Source organism: Carlito syrichta, unplaced genomic scaffold (assembly GCF_000164805.1).
Source record: "Carlito syrichta isolate Samal-C Ts95f unplaced genomic scaffold, Tarsius_syrichta-2.0.1 Scaffold313184, whole genome shotgun sequence".
NCBI classification, from domain to species: Eukaryota; Metazoa; Chordata; class Mammalia; order Primates; family Tarsiidae; genus Carlito; species Carlito syrichta.
This window is the reverse complement of record NW_007257280.1, coordinates 35012-56342: the sequence shown is the minus strand read 5'-3', so window position 1 is coordinate 56342 and position 21331 is coordinate 35012. Positions and strand designations below refer to the sequence as shown.

Genomic DNA, 21331 nt, shown 5'->3' with positions numbered 1-21331 from the left:
CCATGAGTGCACTCAGCCTGGGTGACAGAGACCAATTCAAACAAACAAACAAACAAACAAACTTGCACACAATGTTTATAGGAGCTTTATCCATACTCACCCAAACTTGGAAGCAACCAAAATGTCCTTTAGTAGGTGAATGTGGTACATCTAGACAATGGAACATTATTCAGCACTAAAAAGAAAGGAGCTGTCAAACCATGAAAAGACATGGAGGAAACTTAAATGCATATTACTAAGAGAAAAAAAGTCAATCTGAAAAGACTATATACTATATGATCCCATTTATGTGACATTTTGGAAAAGGCAAACTGTGGAGACAGTAAAAGGATTGGTGGTTGTCAGGTGTTAGATGGAGAGAGGGATGGGTAGACACAGAGGAATTTTAGAGCAGTGAAACTATTCAGCACGATATGATAATGGTGGATACATGTCATTATACATTTGTCCAAACACACAGAATGCTCACTATCAAGAGTGAAACATAATGTAAGCTATGGACTTTAGGTGATAATGATGTGTAGATTTATTGATTTTAACACATGTACCACTATACAGGGCAGAGGATGTTGATAGCCCTGGGAAGGCTGTGTGTGGTGTGTGTGTGTGTGCGTTTGTGTGTGTGTGTGTGTGTGTGTGTGTGTGTAGACAGTGGATGTATGGGAACTCTGTGCTTTCTTTTTAATTTTTTAATTTTTAATTAATTTATTTATTATAAAGATGTGGGATATGATTCAGGGTTAGGTATATAAACATTGATCATGCAGGTACCCTTGTTGATGAGGTGTGCCCCTCCCTCCCTAGCAGTTTCTCTCAACTGCCAGTCCCACTCCCCCTCCCCTGACAGTTTCCCAGTACTGCCAATCACTTTCTTATAGCATTATAATTGTTCAAGGTCCTCTTATGAGTGGGAACATATGGAACTCTGTTCTTTGTTTCTGTGATAAATCACTGAGTATGATCAATGCCAAATCCATCCCAGTTGCTGCAAAGTCTATATATTTGCCCTTCTTTATGGCTGCATAATATTCCATTGTGTATAAGTACCATTTTTTTTTAAATCCAGTCCAGCTTTAATGGGCAACATGGTTGGTTCCTTTTTTTTGCTATTGTGACTAGAGCTACAACAAACATACATGTGCAGGTATCTTTGGAACTCTATGCTTTCTGCTTAACTTGGCCATGAACCTAAAACCAATCTAAAAAATAAGATTTATTAAAATAAATAAACACCATCTTGAATAAAAGCTTTTTTTTAAAAAAAAAAAAAACAAAGTTGGCCAATTGCTTTTAAAATACCTTTTTAAAGGCACAATTTTTTAAAAAAAATTTTATTTTAAAGATGTGGAATACAATTCAGGGTTAAGTACACAAATGTTCATTATGCAGGTATATGCAAAAGACAGTTGCATTTCTATACACCAACAGTAAACAGAAACCCAAATAAAAGTCACAATCCCATTATAATAGTCACACAAAAAATGAAATACTTTGGCATCTTCCCAACCAAAGATGTGAATGACCTTTACAATGAAAATTACAAAACACTGCTAAAAGAAATCAAAGATGACACAAACAAGTGGAAAAATATTCCATGCTAATGGATTGGAAGAATCAATATTGTTAAGATGTCCATTCTACCTCAGGTAATCTACAGATTTAACGCAATACCCATCAAATTACCAGCAACATTCTTCTCAGACCTAGAAACAGCAATACAGGAATTCAAATGGAAACATGAATGACCATAAATAGCCAAAACAATCCTCAGCAAAACAAAAAACAAACCAACAAACAAAAAGAAGAAACAAACACACAAGAAAAAAAAACAAAACAAAAACAGGAGGTATCAAGTTCCCAAATTTTAAACTTTATTATAAAGCTAAAATAATCAAAACAGCCTGGTATTGGTACATGAACAGGCATATAGACCAATGGAATAGAATTGAGATTCCAGAAGCAAAACCTCAATTTCTCAACCAACTCATTTTTGACAAAGCCTCCATCACCAACCACTGGGGAGACAAGAAACTATTCAGTAAATAGTGCTGGGAAAACTGGCTGCCCACATACAGAAGATTGAAACAGGACCTCTACCTATTCCAATACACAAAAATTTACTCTAAATGGATCAGAGACCTAAATGTAAAACCTCAAATTATAAGAACCTTAGAAGATGCAGGAGACACCCTTATGGAAATTGGAATTGGAGACCAATTCCTATTCAGAATCCTAAAGGCCAATACCTTAAGAAATAAGATAGACAAATGGGACCTTATCAAACTGACAAACTTCTGCAAAGCCAAATAAACCATCAAGAGAGCAGGGAGACAGCTCACAGACTGGGAAAAAATATTTGCCAACTCCATATCTGACAAAGGTTTAACATCTAGGATCTATAAGGGACTCAAATGTGCTACAAGGAACTCAAACTACAAGAAAAAACAAAACAAAACAAAACAAAACAAAAACAAGCAGCCCCATTACAAAGTTGGCAAAAGATATGAATAGACAGTTCTCAAAAGAAGGCATACAAGCAGCCAACAGATACATGAAAAAATGCACAATCTCACTAGTCATCAAAGAAATGCAAATTAAAACTTACTGAGATACCACCTAACTCCAGTGAGAATGGCCATCATCAATAACTCAAAAAATAACAGATGCTGGAGAGGATGTGGCAAAAAGGGAACACTTCTACAGTTTTTCCATAAGGGTGTCTCTTGCATCTTAAGGTTCTTATAGTTTGAGATTTTACGTTTAGGTCTCTGATCCATTTAGAGTTGATTTTTGTGTAGGGGGATAGGTAGGGTTCCTGTTTGAATCTTCTGCATGTGGTCAGTCAGTTTTCCCAGCACTATTTACTGAATAGTTTCTTGTCTCCGCAGTGGTTGGTGGTGGAGGCTTTGACAAAAATGAGTTGGTTGAGAAATTGAGGTTTTGCTTCTGGAATCTCAGTTCTATTCCATTGGTCTATACGCCTGTTCTTGTACCAATACCAGGCTGTTTTGATTATTGTAGCTTTATAATAAAGTTTAAAATCTGAGAGTTTGATATCTCCTGCTTTTTTTTCTTTTTTAAACTAGTACAGCCTCTGTAGAAATCAGTGTGCCAATTCCTAAAAGTTCTAAAAATCAACCTTCCATATGACCCCGTAATCCCCTTACTGGGAATATACCTGGAAGAACTAAAATCACTGTATAAAAAAGATACCTACACACGTATTTTTTTGCAGCCTTGTTCACAATAGCAAGAACATGGAACCAACTGTGCTGCCCATCAAAAGAAGACTGGATAAAAAAAAAATTAGTACATATACATGATGGAATATTACGCAGTCGTGAAGAAGAACAAAATCATGAATTTCACAGCAACCTGGGTGGAATTAGTGTCTATAATACTGAGTGATCTTTCACAGAAACAGAGAACTGAGTGTCACATGTTCTCACTCAAAAGTGGATTATGAACAACTACTGTAATACCATAAGAAAAGGATTGACAGTGGCGGGAAACTGCGGGGAGGTGGGCATGACAGTAGTCAAAATCTGCCTGGGGGGGCACATCTCACTAACAAGGGTACCTGCACGATGAATATTTGTGTACTCAACCGTGAATTGTACCCCACAATTTCAAAATAAAAAAATTTAAAAGTTAAAAAAAACAAAAAACAAATGTTCATTATGCAGGTACCATGGTTGATGAGGTGTCCCCCCCCCGCAGTTTCCCACTACTTTAAAGGCATAATATACATACAATAACATTTACTTATTTTAGGTGTATGGTTTAATGGATTTTGGCAATGAATACATTTACGTACCCATCATCAGAGTGAAGATAAATAATAGTTCTATGTCTCTAAAAAAATTCCCGTTAGCCCCTTTGCGGTAGATTCCTTTTCCCCATCCCCTGGCCCCAAGCAATCATTGATCTAATTTATGACTACAGTTTTGCCTTTCTAGTATTTCTCCAAAATGGAATCATACAGTATGTCTCCATTTGCTTCTTGGTTCTTTCATTGAGCCTGATTCTCTAGAGGTCCGTCTTTTCTCTTCCCACAAACCACATGACCTTTCTAGAGCTTTTTCCTGGCCCTCCAGGGGCTTCTAGGAGAAAAATGAAAACAATAGGAGCCAGGAGTGTCTTACTTTCCTACATCTCTTACAAATTGTCAGAGAATCTGTGTTGTTCAGTAGGTTCATTGTGCATCTCAATTGCCCACGCTACTTAGTGCTGTCACTCACTCTGAGGGTCTCCAAGGAGACAGTGCATATTCTGGCAGTAGTTCTTGGCACCTCCACCTTGATATTTTTACAAAGATTTACATTGCCAGGCTCATTCCTTCAGATTCAAGGTTACTGTTTTATATAAGACTGTTTGTTCCTTTGGTTCATGGGGACTGGAAATTGGGCTCCAGTTTTCCCAAACTATGATGCCCCCAGAGTTGGAGAACTGAAAACAGAGAAAAGATGTGAAAAAACACAGACTTTGTCCCCATTGACAATTAGAAAATCTGGGGTCATGTTCTATAAAAAGACAAACTACTGAGCATCTAGGAGCTGTTTCCACCCACTACATTTTATTTACCCCGTTGAAAACCAGTGGTGAGAGTAAGGGAGCAGAGTTGATATGAAAAGAAGGTTGCTGGAGGCACAGTGATCAAGAATAAGACAAGAGTTTTAGTATTAACCCTGCCTCTCCTTGGCATTGGGAATTTGGGTAGGTTCTTAGCTTCTCTGAATTTCAGTTCCCTCATCTGTAAAAATTCCAGTTACTTTAATTTATTTGTAAGGGAAATGGGAAGGAGGTAGCCACAAAATGAAAGAGAAAGATTCAGTTTAGGAGTTCTTGAAAGTGAAAAACAGTCCAATGGGTAGGAAGACATTGGGAGAAGAGCAGGCCACTGAAGACCTCTGAGCAGTTTCCAAGGAGTACTTGAAAGATAAACCAGATTGCATGGGCTTGAGATGTTGGAAGAGGATGGTGGAGAAACTAGACAGAGAGATTCCCCTCCCTGCAAGCATGAAAGGAGGGACCTGAGAAAGTGGAGGCTGCTCGGTGTGACTACACACTGGGGAAGATGTCCCACTCCTTGCTTCCCAGTGCCACTTCTAGATGTTTATTACTTTATCTCCTCATTTTTCCACAGTCTTCATTTCCTCATCTGAAAAAGAGGAAATTTCCATTATATATTGAATAGGATTTTGAGTATTGACGGAGATAATGCATTTAAAAATGCCTGACCTACAGAAGGAAATGACTCAATGAGTGTTGGCTTGTTCTTACTATCTTGTTATTATGCTTTAGAGCTATAGGGAGGTAGGTCAGTTAGAAATAGCTCAAGAAGGTGGGGCATCTGCTCAGGAGCATTGACCCATGAAGAAGAAAGGCTTGCAACCATACTTTGACTTCTGTACAGAGAGAATCTACCAGATTGGAATGAGAAAAAGAAATTAAGAGGTTATTGTTATGGGTGAGGAGAGAGATTTCTTGGAGTTTTGGAGCTTACAAATACATATATTTTAAGGATAAAATTCTTTTGCTTTATATAGTTTTATTTTCATGTTTTGGAGTCACCAGTTTGTTTTATGATATTAAATATTTGTATAGGTTCTTGGAAATTCATAAACTCTGAAGCAATGTGCAATGTCTACTGGATATAATAGTTTTGATGCTAATTTTTCCTTAGTTCTAAAGATCAATATGTTGCCGCTTTCATAAAGTATTTTGTGAAGTAATCTGGACATAATGATTAATAAATAAAGTGACCTGGAAAAAAAATCAAGGTGTGTATGGCTTAAGAGTGAGGGTGCAAGGGTCTGACTGTCAAAACAGTGCCAGATTCTCTACTATTTGGCAAGCTATAAGGAGCAAGACAGTGCCCTTGCCTGCATGAATTTTAGGAATCAACTTGGAGAGACACCAGTAAATGAGTAGTGCCAAAATGGGTGCTGTGCCCCAACTTGATCCAGCAGCTTAAGTGATGGAACTAAGGGTTTTTTGTTTGTTTTGTTTTGTGTCCTTTACTCCCCAACCCTAACACTATCTTTAGAAGAGAGATTCTGGATTCAGGAAGTGGTGTTGGATTTATATCATGTCGATTAGAGTGGGATTCTTTCATATCCATGGATTTAGAAATTCCTTCATTGGCTGATACTGAAAACTAGCACTTGAGGACAGATTCGGAGACAGCTGAACCTATTTAATTTTTAAGTGAACAAATCCTTATGTGAATGTTCTTCACTCCCGCCACCGTCTCTAAAACTTACTATGAGTAAAATTATTATAATAACAATATGGAGACATTCATAGCAAATCATTAAAGAAATTCCATTTTCTGTCAGCAAACACAATTTAAGCACTTAACAGCTAAGCTTCTTAAGATTCATAGCTGACTAGGGAGCAATTAGGACTGGATTTTAATGAATACACATGAACCCAGGAGTTTCTGCCAGGAAGAAAGGCTAACTTAGTAAGTAGTGGAAATGGCTTTTGAATTTAATTCAGAATATCGCTCAGACATCTTCTTGGAAAAAAACACAATTAAACAAATTCTTAACTTATGCACTAATTACAACATGTTATATACACCTTCCTCCCTCATTTACAACACCCTCATCATTCAGTCTGACAGCAAAATGCATGGGGAAGGGGAACTACTGCTGATGTTTAAACAACTATCAAACAGTTAAACTTATCAGCTGTTCAACAGGAACAGGGACTTCCTCCCCCTTAAATGAGACTGATTAATTAACTTGCATGTTTGGTGAACTCTGTCTAACCGCAATTTGGAATGTAGCACCTTTAGCACCTGCATCTAAAGGGAGAAAAGCTAGAAGGGAAAGACTGAGGCAACGAACGCCCCTTATACAGAACCACTTTACAGGGTTATAAGTCCTCCATTTCCCATTGCCTAGAACTTCTGTAACTCATGCTTGTTAGCTCTTAACTCCACTGGCTATTTCAGGTTACCAACGGCTTGCAAAGTTCTACACCCCAGGGAGCCCCCAGGGATCCTCTTGCATAGAAACACAGATTTGTGTGTCAGTTTGGGTCCTCTGGGAAGCTAAGATAGAGTTTGAGGTGTAAGATTTTTTTTTCTCTACATTTCTCATTTTCTTAAATATTTGGTAAATTTTATTTTAATCAGCTTATCAAAGTTGAGGTGTAAGATTTGTATTCAGAGTAATGCCTGTGAAAAATAAAGGGGAGAGGAAGCTGAAATAGGCAGGGCAAGCCTTCAGGCCACAAAGCTGATGTAGCACCTGTGAGAGGAGGGGACAAGGAAAGAGGACTAGGTGTGAAGAGCCTCAGACACTAGTGTAGCTTGGAGAAAGTCTTGACAGCCCAAGGGGGATCTCTGGCATCAAGATTTTCCTTGGAGGAGGGCCACGCTGGGCAGAGCTAGCCAGATTCGAATGCTCCTGCCATTCTCCATCGCTAGCTGTGGGCAGTCTGGGAGGAACATGGTCTCAGCTCAGTGCTGCAGCACTGATCCCTAATACACTGCAGCCAGAGGCTCTCCACTACCTGCACTCCTTGCTTTCCTGAAGGGAGATCCCAGCAGCTCACCTCCATGGCTGCCAGAGGAATAAATCTAGGTTAAAAATAATGGTCCTGTAAGATGGCCACAGGTATAAATCTAGGAATTTGGTGTTTCCAATGACACGCTTGAAAAGAGGTATTCCCAGAGGTTTTAATACCCTGTGGGCGTGTTAGAATTCAGAACAATGCTAGCAAGTCGAAATTTTCCACTGGGAAAAATTCTACTGTAGTCAGTTTTGTTAAATACAGAGTCCCTCACTCAGATTTTAAGAGGATTAGTTATTATATATATAAACTGAAAACCTCAGGAGTAACTGAAATTATTTGCTTTATTTAAAACAGGATTTGAAACTTCTAACATGTAGAAATGTTTATGATACACCACATAACAGAAGTCTTTTACCAATTAAGTAAAAGATGACCCACCCTGTTAAAAACAGACGAGTTTGTAAAGTATTTTTCCTTTATTATAAAAATGTCATGTCTGACTTATGTGAAGGGGTTCATTGTATGAGTAGATTACTTATTATACTTTCGTGTTTAAAATGCCTATTCCCCCTGAATTCCTATGTGTAACCAGGCACAAGTTTATTTTTCTGAATTAATGGGAAGTGTGGTATATACACTGTGTTCTTTGTGTTTTACCTCTTGTAATCCTAAAAACAGCCCCAGGAAATAGACACTGTTTTAATGTCCATCTTATGGACATTAAAACTGAGAGCGAGAATTTAAGTCATTGGCTCAGTTTTGTTCTGATAGAAAGTGGCAGAACCTTGGTCTGTTAGATTTTGGAGACTGCATGCCCAAACATATATCACATTACCTATCATGAGTTCAAACACAAACTTCTAATTTACAAGAAATAAATGAACCAGATAATATCCACAATAATTATGTCTGCTTAAATTTCATTTTACTCCATTTTATTGTTTATTTTATTTTAGTTAATTAATTGATTTTTGAGTTGGAGTCTCACTCTGTCATACAGGCTGGAGGGCAGTGGCACGATCATAGCTCACTCTAGCCTCAACTTCCTCGGCTCAGGTGATGCTTCCACTTCAGCCTTCTGGGTAGCTGGGACTATAGGTGCATGCCACCACATCCAGCTAATTTTTTAATTTTTTTGTAGAAGCAAGGTCTTTCTATATTGCCCAGGCTAGTCTTGGATTCCTGGGCTCAAGCAATACTCTTGCCTCAGACTCCCAAAGTGTTGGGAAGACAGGCGTGAGCCACTGAACCCAAAGGTTATTTATTTTCTTGGATTCCAACTTTTTGGAGATTTTGTCATTATCTTTCTGTTAATGATTTTTAATTTAATTCCATTCTGGTTTAACAACACAATCTACATTATTTCAATTATTTTTAATGTGTTATGGCTTACTTTATGGCTCAGGATATGGGCTATCTTGGTATTTTTTCCATAAACATTTAAAAATAATGTGTATTATGCTGTTGTTGAGTTTGTTTTACAAATGTCAATTAGATCCTATTGGTTGATAGTACTACTGATTTTTTTCTATATTCTTACTGACTTTTTGTCCAGTTGTGCTATCAATTGTTGTCAGGGAGTATGAAATTCTTTAACTGTAATTGTATACTTACATACTTATCTATTTATATTTTCAGTTCTATCCGTTTTGGCCTTATATATTTTATAGCTCTGTTGTTTGGTATATACGTTTAGGATTACTATGTCTTCTTTGTGGATTGATAAGTTTGCTATGCAATATTCTTTTTGTCTCTGGTAATTTTTTTGCTCTAAAGTCTACTTTATCTGCTATTAATATAACCACTTCTGCTTTATTTTGCATGTTATATCCTTTTTGTCCTTTAACTTTCTTTTTTTTTTTTTGACAGCCAGAAAGTCTTTATTGAAAGTCTAGAAGAAAATACATCAAAATGTTAGTAGTGGTGGAATTATGCATAACTTTAATTTATACTTTTTGTATATCCAAAATTTTCTACAATAAGTACATATGACATTTACAGCCAGAGAGAAACAATCACTATTTTAAAAATGACTATCCAGTAACTATCACAGTGCTCTGAATACATACAATCTATAGCAGAAGGGAACATACACAGGATTAAAACATATTAATAACAAAATAACAACCTGAAACAAAGATGAGGCGACCCACACTCAGTATTTCATAAATGCTTTCAAATAAAGACAGAGTAGAAAAGAATGTGGGCTTTCATCTTAGACAAATCTGGATTTTAATCCCAACACTCCCATTTGCCAGAGACGCAATACTAAGCTAAAGAGTTCAGTTTTCTCCTTTTAATAAGATTTTAATTTTCATTTCACTGAACTGTGGAAAGTCATGTGCAATAGCATTATATGAACAGGCTATATAAATACTTAACTGTTTCTCAATATCCTTGTGACATTAATAACCCTGTACAAGTAATATATGAACTTGACACATGTCCAGCACAGTAAACAGTTGAGGGCAGAGTCATGGTCTGGGTGAAGGGAAGAGCAGTGGGCAGAGTGAGGGGAAATTTCCTCAATTTTCTGAGCCAGAAAAGTAGGAGAATCAGTGCTTACAGGAAATAAGAGAAAAAAATTCTATACTTTTGTCAAATTCCACAAAACTGAGATACTGTAAGATGTTCCACACTAAGATACTGTAGAATGTTCATACTTTAGTATCAGGTTGTCAGGCTACAAGTAACCAAATGCAATTAAAATTGTTTTATACAATAAGGGAGTAATTATCTCATATAACAAGCTTAGGATTAGGAAATTTCAAAAGTTTAATGATGGCATCAAAGACTGTTTCTTCTACCTTTCCACTGTTCCTGTGTACTCCTTGGTTCTAGTAGAGCTGCTAACATCAAAAGTGGGGCTATGTCTTTCCAAAAATCTTATTTAAAAGCTACAAAAATACTCCTCAGAAGCATCTTTGAAAATTTCCTGTCCCGTTTCCATTGATCAAAATTGCCCCCATGGAACTGCCTCTTCTGAAGCACATGAAAGGTGAACAACAAACAGTTCAATTAGGGAGACCCAGGACAGAGACACATGAAGTGAAAGAAGAGGACCAGGGGATGTATGTTCCTGAGCTGGCATGTAGGGAAGGTATTTTGAGCAGGAAAAGAATAGCCTCATTTCTTATCAATCACTGGTAAGATGACTAAAGATGCTAATGGACTCAACCAAAAAAACAGCCGGATGCGTGAGATAAAAGAAAAAGAAAAAGTATGTAAGTGTACTCCATCCACAGCACTGTAGAAGGAGACATTACCTGCCCCAAGATCTAGGTAAACTCCCACCCGCTGAAGAGTTGGCTCTTGCTTAGGAAGAATTCCAGAGAGGCTTGTTAGGGGCCAATAGCCACCTGAACTGCAATAAATAGCCCAGATTCCCACAATGGGGGACATTCTTGACCTGTCAGTAATCCACATGACATCCTCCCGACACACCCCCATAGCAATCTCCAGACCATCTCTAGTCTCAACCTCCCAATAATGTTTCCCTGAAGTGAAAACGTTTTTTCACAGGACGCAGGGTAAGTATTGGAATCTCTCTGCAAACTGTGTACTTGTCTGAGAATTTCTCCATCTAGCAAAGTAGTTCCATGCTGTAGAAAATACTGGCCAAGTACTGGCTGATGCTGCATTTTTCACACATCTTCCTTCCTGAGAGAAGACAAGTTTGGGATGAGCTGTGTCTTCAGCTAGGCTTACAGCCACTTGGAATCGCTTCAACATTTCTTTCATCATTGGTATCTGGCATGGTGTCTTCACCCTTAGAACTTCAAGGGAATAGTTCACATCCTGGGTATCACTCCTGGTTAACACATCTTTCGGATTCTGAAGCAGTTCCAGCGTGGAGGCCTGGCTCTTCTACCCCACCTCTAAGATGAGCTTCTTCAAGGAAGTGATTGTCTGATTGAGCCTTAGCATGTTCTCACTCAGTTTCTTCTTTGTCTCTTCTTCTTTGCTCAGTCTCTGAAGAAACAGTTGCTTTTCTTCAGCCAGGAAGTGGTGCAGTTTTGAGAACTCCATGGTGATTCTCATTCGCTGATTCTTTATCTTCTCCTTCCACTTTGTAGCATACTTCACTTCCATGTCCTGTAAATGCATAGCTTTCTTCATCATGGTTATGAGACTACGTTGAGACCTAAGAAGTTTCTCCTGGTAGCTCGGGAAGGCCTCATCGATGGGCGCCATGGTGTGGGCCTGGTGCTCCTGCGACTCCAGGCACACCAAGCACACGGGCCACTGGTCCTCCTAGCAGAAGAGGCGCAGTGGCTCACGGTGGCGGCCGCACAGCCCCGGGAATGTGGGCCCCGCCGCCAGCGCCGTGTCATCTCCGTCAGCCGGGCGAAGGCCCAGTTGGGCCACAGCATGGCGGGCGACAAAGGCTGCCGGCACTCGGGGCAGGAGAACAGGCTCTACCCGGCACCCAGCTGCGGCAGAAGCTGTGGTCGCACTCGATGGACACGGGGTCCTGGAAATAGTCCAGGCAGATGGCGCAGATCAGCTCCTCACAGAGGTCCTCGGCCTCCATGATGCCCCATGACCCTGCGGCTGCCCTACGTGAGGCTTTCAACTTGCCTATGTTATTATATTTTAGTGAGTTTCTTTTAGACAGTGTATACTTATGTTTTTTAATACACTTTGTCAGTCTCTATTTTTTATTTGGCATGTTTTAACCATTTACATTTAATGTAATCATTGATATGTTAGGATTTAAGTCTGCCACTTTAATTTGTTTTGTTTGTTCTTTTTCCTTTTCATTTCTGTTTTTTCTCCTTCTTGTTTGTTAACTGAACATTTTTGAAAATTCCATTCTGACTTATTTATAGTGTTTTTGAGCATATCCTGTTGTATAAATGTTTTAGTGGTTGTTCTAGAAATTGCATTATATATACATAATTGCAGCTTATTGGTGTCATTATGTACTCATTAGAGTGAAGTATAGCTACTATACCTTTTTTTTTTTTTTTGAGTTAAAGTATTACTCTGTCACTCAGACTGGAGTGAAGTGGCCACTCCCGGCCACTGCAGCCTCGACCTGCTGGGCTCCGGTGATTCTTCCACCTCAGCCTTCCAAGTAGCTGGAACTACAGGCATGAGCTACCATGCCCAGCTAATTTTTGATTTATTGTAGAGATAGGTCTCGCCAAGTTGCCCAGGCAGGTCTGGAACCCGTAGGCTCAGACAATCCACTCACCTCAGCCTCCCAAAGGCGTGGGATTACAGGCTGAGCCACTGAGCCCAGCTACTATAACTTTCTTTCTTTCTTTTTTTTTTCAATAATCAACATTTTTTTATTATGATGTTGTGGGGTACAGTTAAGGGTTAGGTATACAAATACGTTTCATTCAGGCACCCTATTGATTAGAGGTGCTTCCCCATCTCCAGACAGATATTTGCTTGTTAATCCCGTCTCCCTCTCCTCCCCCATAGTTTCCCACTACTGTCAGTCATTTTCTTATAGTAGTAGATTGGATGTTCAAGGTCCATTATATGAGTGAAAACATGTGATACTCGGACCTTTGTTTTTGTGAGAGGTCACTCAGTATTATAGACTCTAGTTCCATCCAGGTTGCTGCAAAATTCATGATTTTGTTCTTTTTTATGGCTGTATAGTATTCCATCGTGTTTATGTACCACATTTTTCTAATCCAATCCTCTTTTGATGGGCAGCATGGTTGCTTCCAGGTTCTTGCTATTGTGAACAATGCTGCGGTAAACATATGTGTGCAGGTGTCTTTTTTGTAGAGTGATTTGTGTTCTTCCGGATATATTCCCAGTAGGGTTATTGCAGTGTCATATGGGAGGTAGATATTTAGAGCTTTTAGGAATCACCACACTGCTTTCCACAGAGGTTGCACTAGTTTACACGCCCACCAACAGTGTAGAAGTTTAACATCACTTTGCCCTTCCTTATTTATAATATAGTTGTCATAAACATTTTCTCTACCTACATTTAGGACCACATCAGAAAGTGCTATAATTTTAGCATCAACTATCAATATAATTTAGAAAAATCAAGAAAAGGAAAGGTTTGGTTTTTAACCCATGTTTTTGCATTTTATGTTTTTCCTTCTTTCATGATATTCCAAGGTTCCTTATTTTTTATTTATTTTTTTGTTTATAGAGCTTCCTCTTTTAAGGTAGGTCTGATGGCAAAATGTACTTTTAGCTTTCCTTTATCTGAAAATGCTTTTTTTCCCCCTTTATTCCTCTTTATTCCTTTACTTCTCTGGATATAGGACTATGGTTTTGCTGTCTTTTTGCATTTGAAAAAATTATACCACTTCTTTCTGGCCTCTATGGCTTCTGATGAGAAATTCATTGTCATTTAAACCCCCCCCCCCCGGTCACATGTCATTTGTCTCTGGCTGCTTTCAGGACTTTTCTTTACACTTAGTTTTCAAAAGTTTCATGAAAATATGACTTGGCATGAATTTCTTTGAGTTCATTCTGTTTGGGGTTTTCTCAGTATCTTTAATTTATAGCTTGATGTTTCTTCCTAAATTTGGGATGTTTTCAGTCATTATTTCTTATGGTATTTTTCAGCCTTGCTCTCTTTGTCTTATTATAAAACTCTGATGGCTTGTTGGATACTTTGTTATAGTCCCATAGATTCTTGAGATTCTGTCTTCTTTTTTCATTCTATTTTTATCTCTGTGGTTTATATTGAATAATTTCTATTATTCTATTTTCCAGTTCACTGATTCTTTCTGACCCTTTATTTTGCTATTTAGCCCATGCACTGAAATTTTAATTTTAGTTGCTATAGTTTTCAATTTCAAAATTTCCATTTGGTTCTTTTTCATATCTTTTATGCCTTTTCTAAGACTTCCTATTATTTTCAGAAGTTTTCTTCATTTTTTCAAGGGTGTTATAATTTCTCCTTGAAACATTTTAGATGAAATTTTCTTTAAAATCTTTGTCAGATCACCATCATCACCATCACAATCATCATCATCACCACCATCATTGTTCCTGCTCCTAGACTCCACCAGAGTCCAGGATTCTACTCATGACTCCCTTCTGAATAACTTTGGAGTCCGATGAACCTCCTGTCTTCCTAGTCTCCATTTCCTCTGCCAGGCTATCTTCATAATTGTGGAGCTCCTTGTTAAACATGAAAATGTGAGACTCCTTCTTCAAAAAGCAGGAAAAAGTGACATTGAAGTTACTAAAATGCAAAGCTTTCTCCTTTCTTCCACAGTCTATCTCATCTGGTTGTGTTGCTTTTTATTTGCTGTTTGATGCTATTCTAAGTAAAGAAAAATTAAAATTTTTAGTTACTAGCATGAAAAAATAAAATAAAATCTTTGTCAGATAATTTTAACATCTCCGTCATTCTGGTGTTGGCATGTATTGGTTTTTTTCATTCAATTTGAGATCTGTAAATTCTTATTCTATCATTGATTTTTAAAATTGAAACTTTGTCATTTTTTGTTTGTTTGTTTGCTTGAGTTGGAGTCTTACTCTGTTGCCCAGGCATGCTCATGGCCACTGCAGCCTCGACCGGCTGGGCTTAGGCTATCCTTCCGCCTCAGCCTTCCAAGTAACTGGAACTACAGATACACGCCACCACGCCTGGCTAATTTTTGTGATTTATTGTAAATACGAGGTCTCACCAAGTTGCCCAGGCTGACCTTGAACCCTCGGGCTCAGTCAATCCTCTCGCCTTGTCCTTCCAAAGTGTTGGGATTACAGGCTGAGTCACTGCGCCCGACCAAAACATGGTCATTTTTGTGCTATGAGATTCTAGATATTATTTAAACCACCTACTTTACTTGACATTTTCTGACACTGCTCTGACAGAGAAAGCTGAGGGCACTGCCTCATTATTGCTAGGTGGAGATAAAAGTCCCAGTTAATCACTCAGCCCCCATTGACACCTGAGAGGTAGGCTTCACATTGATTTTGAATAAAACTAGAAATTCTGGCTTCACACATTGTCTCCACTGTGGTGGGGATGGCCTTGTAACCACAGGGCAATGGTGAAAGTCTTATAAAGAATGACTCATTCTTTAAGGTTCTTCTGACACTATACCATCAGGGAATGGGAAGGGTACCTCATAACTTCTAGGTAGAGGTGGAAGTAGAGGATCCTTATGTGATTTCCAATGACACCATGAGGGTGAAGAATCACCTGGTCAGCAGGAATGAAAATTCTGGCTCCCTAGTTGGCCTTCTCTCATACCACTTTAGGGAGGGTGCTTGGGGTGCCTTGCTATAGCCTTGTAAGAATGAAAGTCTAGGTTCCCTGTTTGGCATGTCCTTGTATGGGAAGGATGGTCTAGGGTGGTGGTTGAGTCCACAATTTTTCCTCTAACATTTGGCTGGAGTAGAGTGGTTGCTATCTAAAATTTTTCTTCCTGCTAGGCTGCTTTCCTGCTCTTTTGGCTAAAAAGAACAACTTATATTGTGATTTCTTTTTCTGTCTTCTTCTACTGGTGTTTCCAAGTCACCAGCTTTTTTTCTTAGCTTCATGTATGGAATATATGAAGCAAAAAGAAAACTCAAGGAACTTGCTATTGTGTCATACTTTGGATTCTGAAGTCCCTAAGCAGTCTCATTTGTTTATTTATTTCTTCTTCTTCCTCTTCCTCCTCCTCCTCTTTCCTCTTCTTCAGAGTCAGAGTTTCACTCTGTCTCCCAGACTGAAGTGCAGTGGCACACACATGACTCACCGCAGCCTTGGCTTCCTAGGCTCAGGGGATTCTTCTGCCTCAATCTCCCTAGTAGCTGGGACTACAGACACATGCCACCATTCCTGGCTAATTTCCTGAATTCTTTTGTAGAGACGAGGTCTTGCTATATTTCCTAGGCTGGTCTCAAACTCCTGGGTTCAAACAATCCTCCTTCCTTGGCCTCACTAAGTGCTAGGATTGTTGCGCCCAGCCTGATTTCTCCTTTCTATGTTTTAGAGTTCTCTTGTGGTTGTTTTATATAGTGTAGTCAGATGTCTAGGATTTTAATTATACTTAATAGGAGAAATAAGAAAAAGTATATCGGTTTCATCTTCCTGGAAGCAGAACCTCCAAATTAGATTTTTTTCGAATTTCCTCCCAAGCAGATGTTATCACTCCCTTGGTATCAAGCTCTCCAAATATCCTCTGTGGTAGCACTATCTAAAATTTTTGGTTATACTGTCTGAAGTTTCACAAATTAGAATCTTAGTTAGGTTAACCAGGGTTCCTTTGAAAAATTAGACATATTTCATCTTCTCAGATCTGGAACTGACAATACAGAAATTCATATGGAACCATAAACGACCACAAATAGCCAAAACAATTCTTAGTAAAAGAAACAAAGCAGGAGGCATCACACTTCCAGATTTCAAACTTTACTATAAGGCTACAGTAATCAAAACAGCCTGGTATTGGTACAAGAACAGGCACATAGACCAATGGAACAGGATAGAGATTTTGGAAGCAAAGCCTCAATTCCTCAACCACCTCATCTTTGACAAAGGCTCCAACAACCACCACTGGGGAGAAGAGAACCAATTCAGTAAATGGTGCTGGGAAAACTGGCTGACCACATGCTGAAGATTGAAACAGGACCCCTACCTATCACCATGCACAAAAATTAATTCTAAGTGGATCAAAGACCTAAATGTGAAACCTCAAACTCTAAGAATCTGAGAAAGCGCAAGGAGACACCCTTATGGAAATTGGAACCGGGAAACAATTCCTATTCAGAACCCTAAAGACCACCACCTTAAAAAATAAGATAGACAAGTGGGACCTCATCAAATTAACGAGCTTCTGCAAGCCAAAAGAAACCATTAAAAGAGCAGGGAGACAGCCTATAGAATGGGAAAAAAATATTTGCCAACTGTATATCTGACAAAGGTCTAACATCTAGGATCTACAAGGAACTCAAATGCACTGAAAGGAAAAAAACAAACAGCCCCTTTAAAAAGTGGGCAAAAGACATGAATAGACACTTCTCCAGAGAAGATATATGGGCAGCCAACAGACATATGAAAAAGTGCTCAACCTCACTCACCATCAGAGAAATGCAAATCAAAACCACATTGAGATACCACCTAACCCCTGTAAGAATGGCCATCATTAACAAAACAAATAACAACAGATACTAAGATTTGGAGAAAAAGGAAGGCTTCTATACTGCTGGTGGGAATGCAAACTAGTACAACCTCTTTGGAAGACAGTGTGGTGATTTCTGAACTAACTAGAAATTGACCTTCCATATGACCCAGCAATTCATCTATTGGGAATATATCTGGAGGAACTCAAATTATTCTACAAAAAAGATACCTGCACATGTAAGTTTATTGCAGCTCTATTCACAATACCAAAAACATGGAACCAACCGTGTTGCCCATCGAAGCTGAACTGGATAAAAAAATGTGGTACATATACACAATGGAATATTATGCAGCCATAAAGAAGGACAAATATATGGACTTTGCAGCAATTTGGATGGATTTGGAGTCAATCATACTCAGTGATTTATCATAGAAGCAAAGAACAGAGTTCCATATGTTCTCAGTCATAAGCTTACCTTGAACAATTATAATGCTATAAGAAAGCAATTGGCAGTAGTGGGAAACTGTCAGGGGAGGGGAGGTGGGATTGGCAGTTGAGGGAAACTGTTAGGGGAGGGAGGGGTATACCTCATCAACAGGAGTATCTGCATGATCAATGTTTATATACCTAGCCCTGAACTGTACCTCACATCTTTATAAAAATAAAAATTTTAAAAAAGAAAAATTAGACATATTTCAGTTGGTTAAGTAGCCACCGCATTTCCAAACCACACTGAATAGGTGTTTTGATGGGGGGAAAGGGCAGAGAAGGAGAACTGCATGTATTTTTGTAGCATGGAGTACTAATCCAGGGAAGGCAGGTTGGTGAAGTGTCCCAGTGAGTAACTTAAAGCAGAGGTAATGGCTATGGGTACTCAGAGAGCTAGGATAACAGGAATAGAATGCTAGGTAAAGAAAGGTAGATAGAAGAATGTTAAAAGTAAACACATTTGGTTTTTTACATTTTGGTTGAGGCTAACTCTGTCTTTAACAAAGTAATTATCCTTTATTTTCTATGGAATGCAAAGCACTTTAGGTATCTCATTAAACTCTATAATGACTCTATGGAATAGGAATTATATTTCTCATTTCACATAGGAAGAAACTAGATCATAGGGTTTACTTGTTTTGCCCAAGGTCTCATAGATAATACAAGAAAGGATCCAAATTCAAACCCATATCTGTCTGGCTTCCAAGACCAGTTCTTTACCGCTGTACATTCATTGTTTCTCTTCCTTCCAGCAGGATGTGAGTCCTTTTCTTCACATCCAAGCCTCTGATTTACAGAGATAATTCCTCAATGCAGGGTGATGAGCTTTGCAGAGCCAGCTTAGGACCCTATCAACTATGGTATCTATTGTCTCTGTGAACAAACTTATTTAAGATCCAAATAGCTGACTTATAAATGGCCTTTTGGAACACAACCTATTTGTTAGAGAAACTTGTAGTTTTTAATCACATACAAATATCTCTCTCTCTCTCTCCTTCTCTCTCTCTTTTCCTCCGTCTCCTTCTCCTCCCCTGTTTCTATCTCTTTTTTCCTCTCTCAAGGATACATTCTCATGTAACTTTAAGAGACAATCAGGTTCGCAATCTTTTTTCTCTTTCAGGTAATGATCCAGTATTTTTCTTCAGACTCATCCAAGCTCTGAGGACTATTGCAATCATTTGTAAGATATTTTCTTTGGCCAAGAAATGTTTTTGTCTATATTCTTCCAGGTTGTCTAATAATGGGAGTAATTTATTCAAAAATCACAATAGCAGTGACCTCAGGGGACCATTTAAATGTGGCCTGTGCTGACATGGCTGTGGCCTCATTGGAGTCGGGGCCACAAGAGGTTGTTTTTCGTTTCCAAAAATAAAAGTACACTTTCCCCATTTGGTATTATAGGCTAGAGGCTCCCAAAACTTATACATACCTGAAGGATGGGAAACCAGACAATTGCCATGCAATTAAGCAAACGAAAAAAACCTATTGAAATCTGATGAGTTGTGTTTGTATTCCGGTTCTGACCAAAAACCCAATGAGATTGAGCCGAATTCAAAAGGGCTATATAAATGCAAATCCAAGTGCTCTCAGTCTAAGAGCAGAGGTCACTCAATGAGGTGCAATATAGACATACAAGGTCAACATCTATAACAGCACTTAGGTTTACCTGAGATGGAAATACAAACTCTGGTTTTACTGCATTTATAGGGAATTTCTTATGGGCACACATGTCCTGAATACAGTTGTGGAGTTACTATTGACAGTTTAACAGTTATAAAAATAACTAAAATTGTTACCAACCGGTTGTATTTTAGAGAAAGTTGGGGAAAACACAAACATTTTCAAAGAGATTTTACCAGATAGGAGGTAGCTGTGGCAAAGCTCAAAAAGCATTGTGACTGTTATGAGAGGACCTAGCTTTGAAACCCATGCCTGGTGTTTACTGACTGAGACATCTGGTTCAAGTAATTTAACCTCTCTGAATCTTAGTTCCTGTATCTGTAAACTGAGATAGAAATGCTCGTGGGGGTTCTTTGAAATTCAAATGAGATAATGCATGTAAAAGCACTATATAAATTCTGAATAATTCTTTCCATATGGTGTGATTGCTGCTATTGATTGTGATTGTTGTTGAAAAGTGAATGAAAATTTGTATCTCAGTTCAGCTAGTTTGAAGCTATAGTCTATTAAAAGTTTTTTAAAAAAATTTCATAACGCCATGGCCAGGTCCATTGCTAAATTCTTTACCTGGATTACTAATTTAATCTGCACCACAACCCTATGCTAGAGGTATCATTAATACCACCTTTTTACAGACAAGGAATCTGAAATTTAGAGAGGCCAAGAGCCAAAGTGACATCATTGGCAGGAGACTGAGTTAAGATTGTAACCTAGGCCCCTCAGCTAGCTGACTGGGAATGATTTATCTCCTTTTTGAGTACAGAAATTTCAATTTCATGTTAAGGTTATTCACGTAATGATAAATTTCTTTGGCAAAAGTAGCTTTTTAATTGAACAAGTATAGCATTTCTTTTCTTATTTGACAATTGTTTCAATTAGAATCGCTCAAGAAATTAATGGCATGGTAAAAAAGGATGATTTGAGAAGAGTTTAATAAAGAGGCTATTTGAGGATATGTGAGTGGAGTTTAGGGACACCAAAAGGTTACAGTAGGGTACCTTGGGGGTTATCAAAAGTGGGAGACTGTTACAATTTCTAAGCCTGAAGGGACGAAATAGGAAGCAGTTACTGTAACCTAGTTGTATGAAAGAGCTGAAGAACAAGAACTGTAAAAGATACAGTTAATCTAGGTGACCTGGGAGGGAATGGAATTAGGGAAGTAAATACACTAACCTAACTCTGTTCTCACTATCTTCACTTCCCGCTGCTGCCCCAACCCACTGGCCCAAACTTAACCAGAAGACAAATGCTAAGGAAATCTGGGTGATATAATCTATACAAGTCAGCCTTCCTGGGCACAGAGCAGGATTGAGAAGGGTGAAGAATGGAAAGAAAATCTGGGGAGGCAAACAGAAAACATTTAGCATATATTATTTTTTCTGATTTTTAAACCATTTGTACTCTTTGTAAAGTGAAATTCAGAAAGCAAACACATGCTCAATGTCACTATCAACAGTTTGGTAATAATTCTTTCATAAATCTTTCTCTCCTCCCATCTTGGCACACAGTATATTTACATATATATAAAATTTAGAGTAGATTTACTTAGTGTAACAAATAGACCCCAAAATACAGTGACT

At 38.4% G+C, this 21331-nt stretch overlaps 1 pseudogene; it reads right to left on the bottom strand.

Moving 5' to 3' along the window:
- Positions 1–10656: 10656 nt before the first annotated feature.
- On the bottom strand, positions 10657–12064 carry LOC103272724 (annotated as a pseudogene).
- Positions 12065–21331: the final 9267 nt, after the last annotated feature.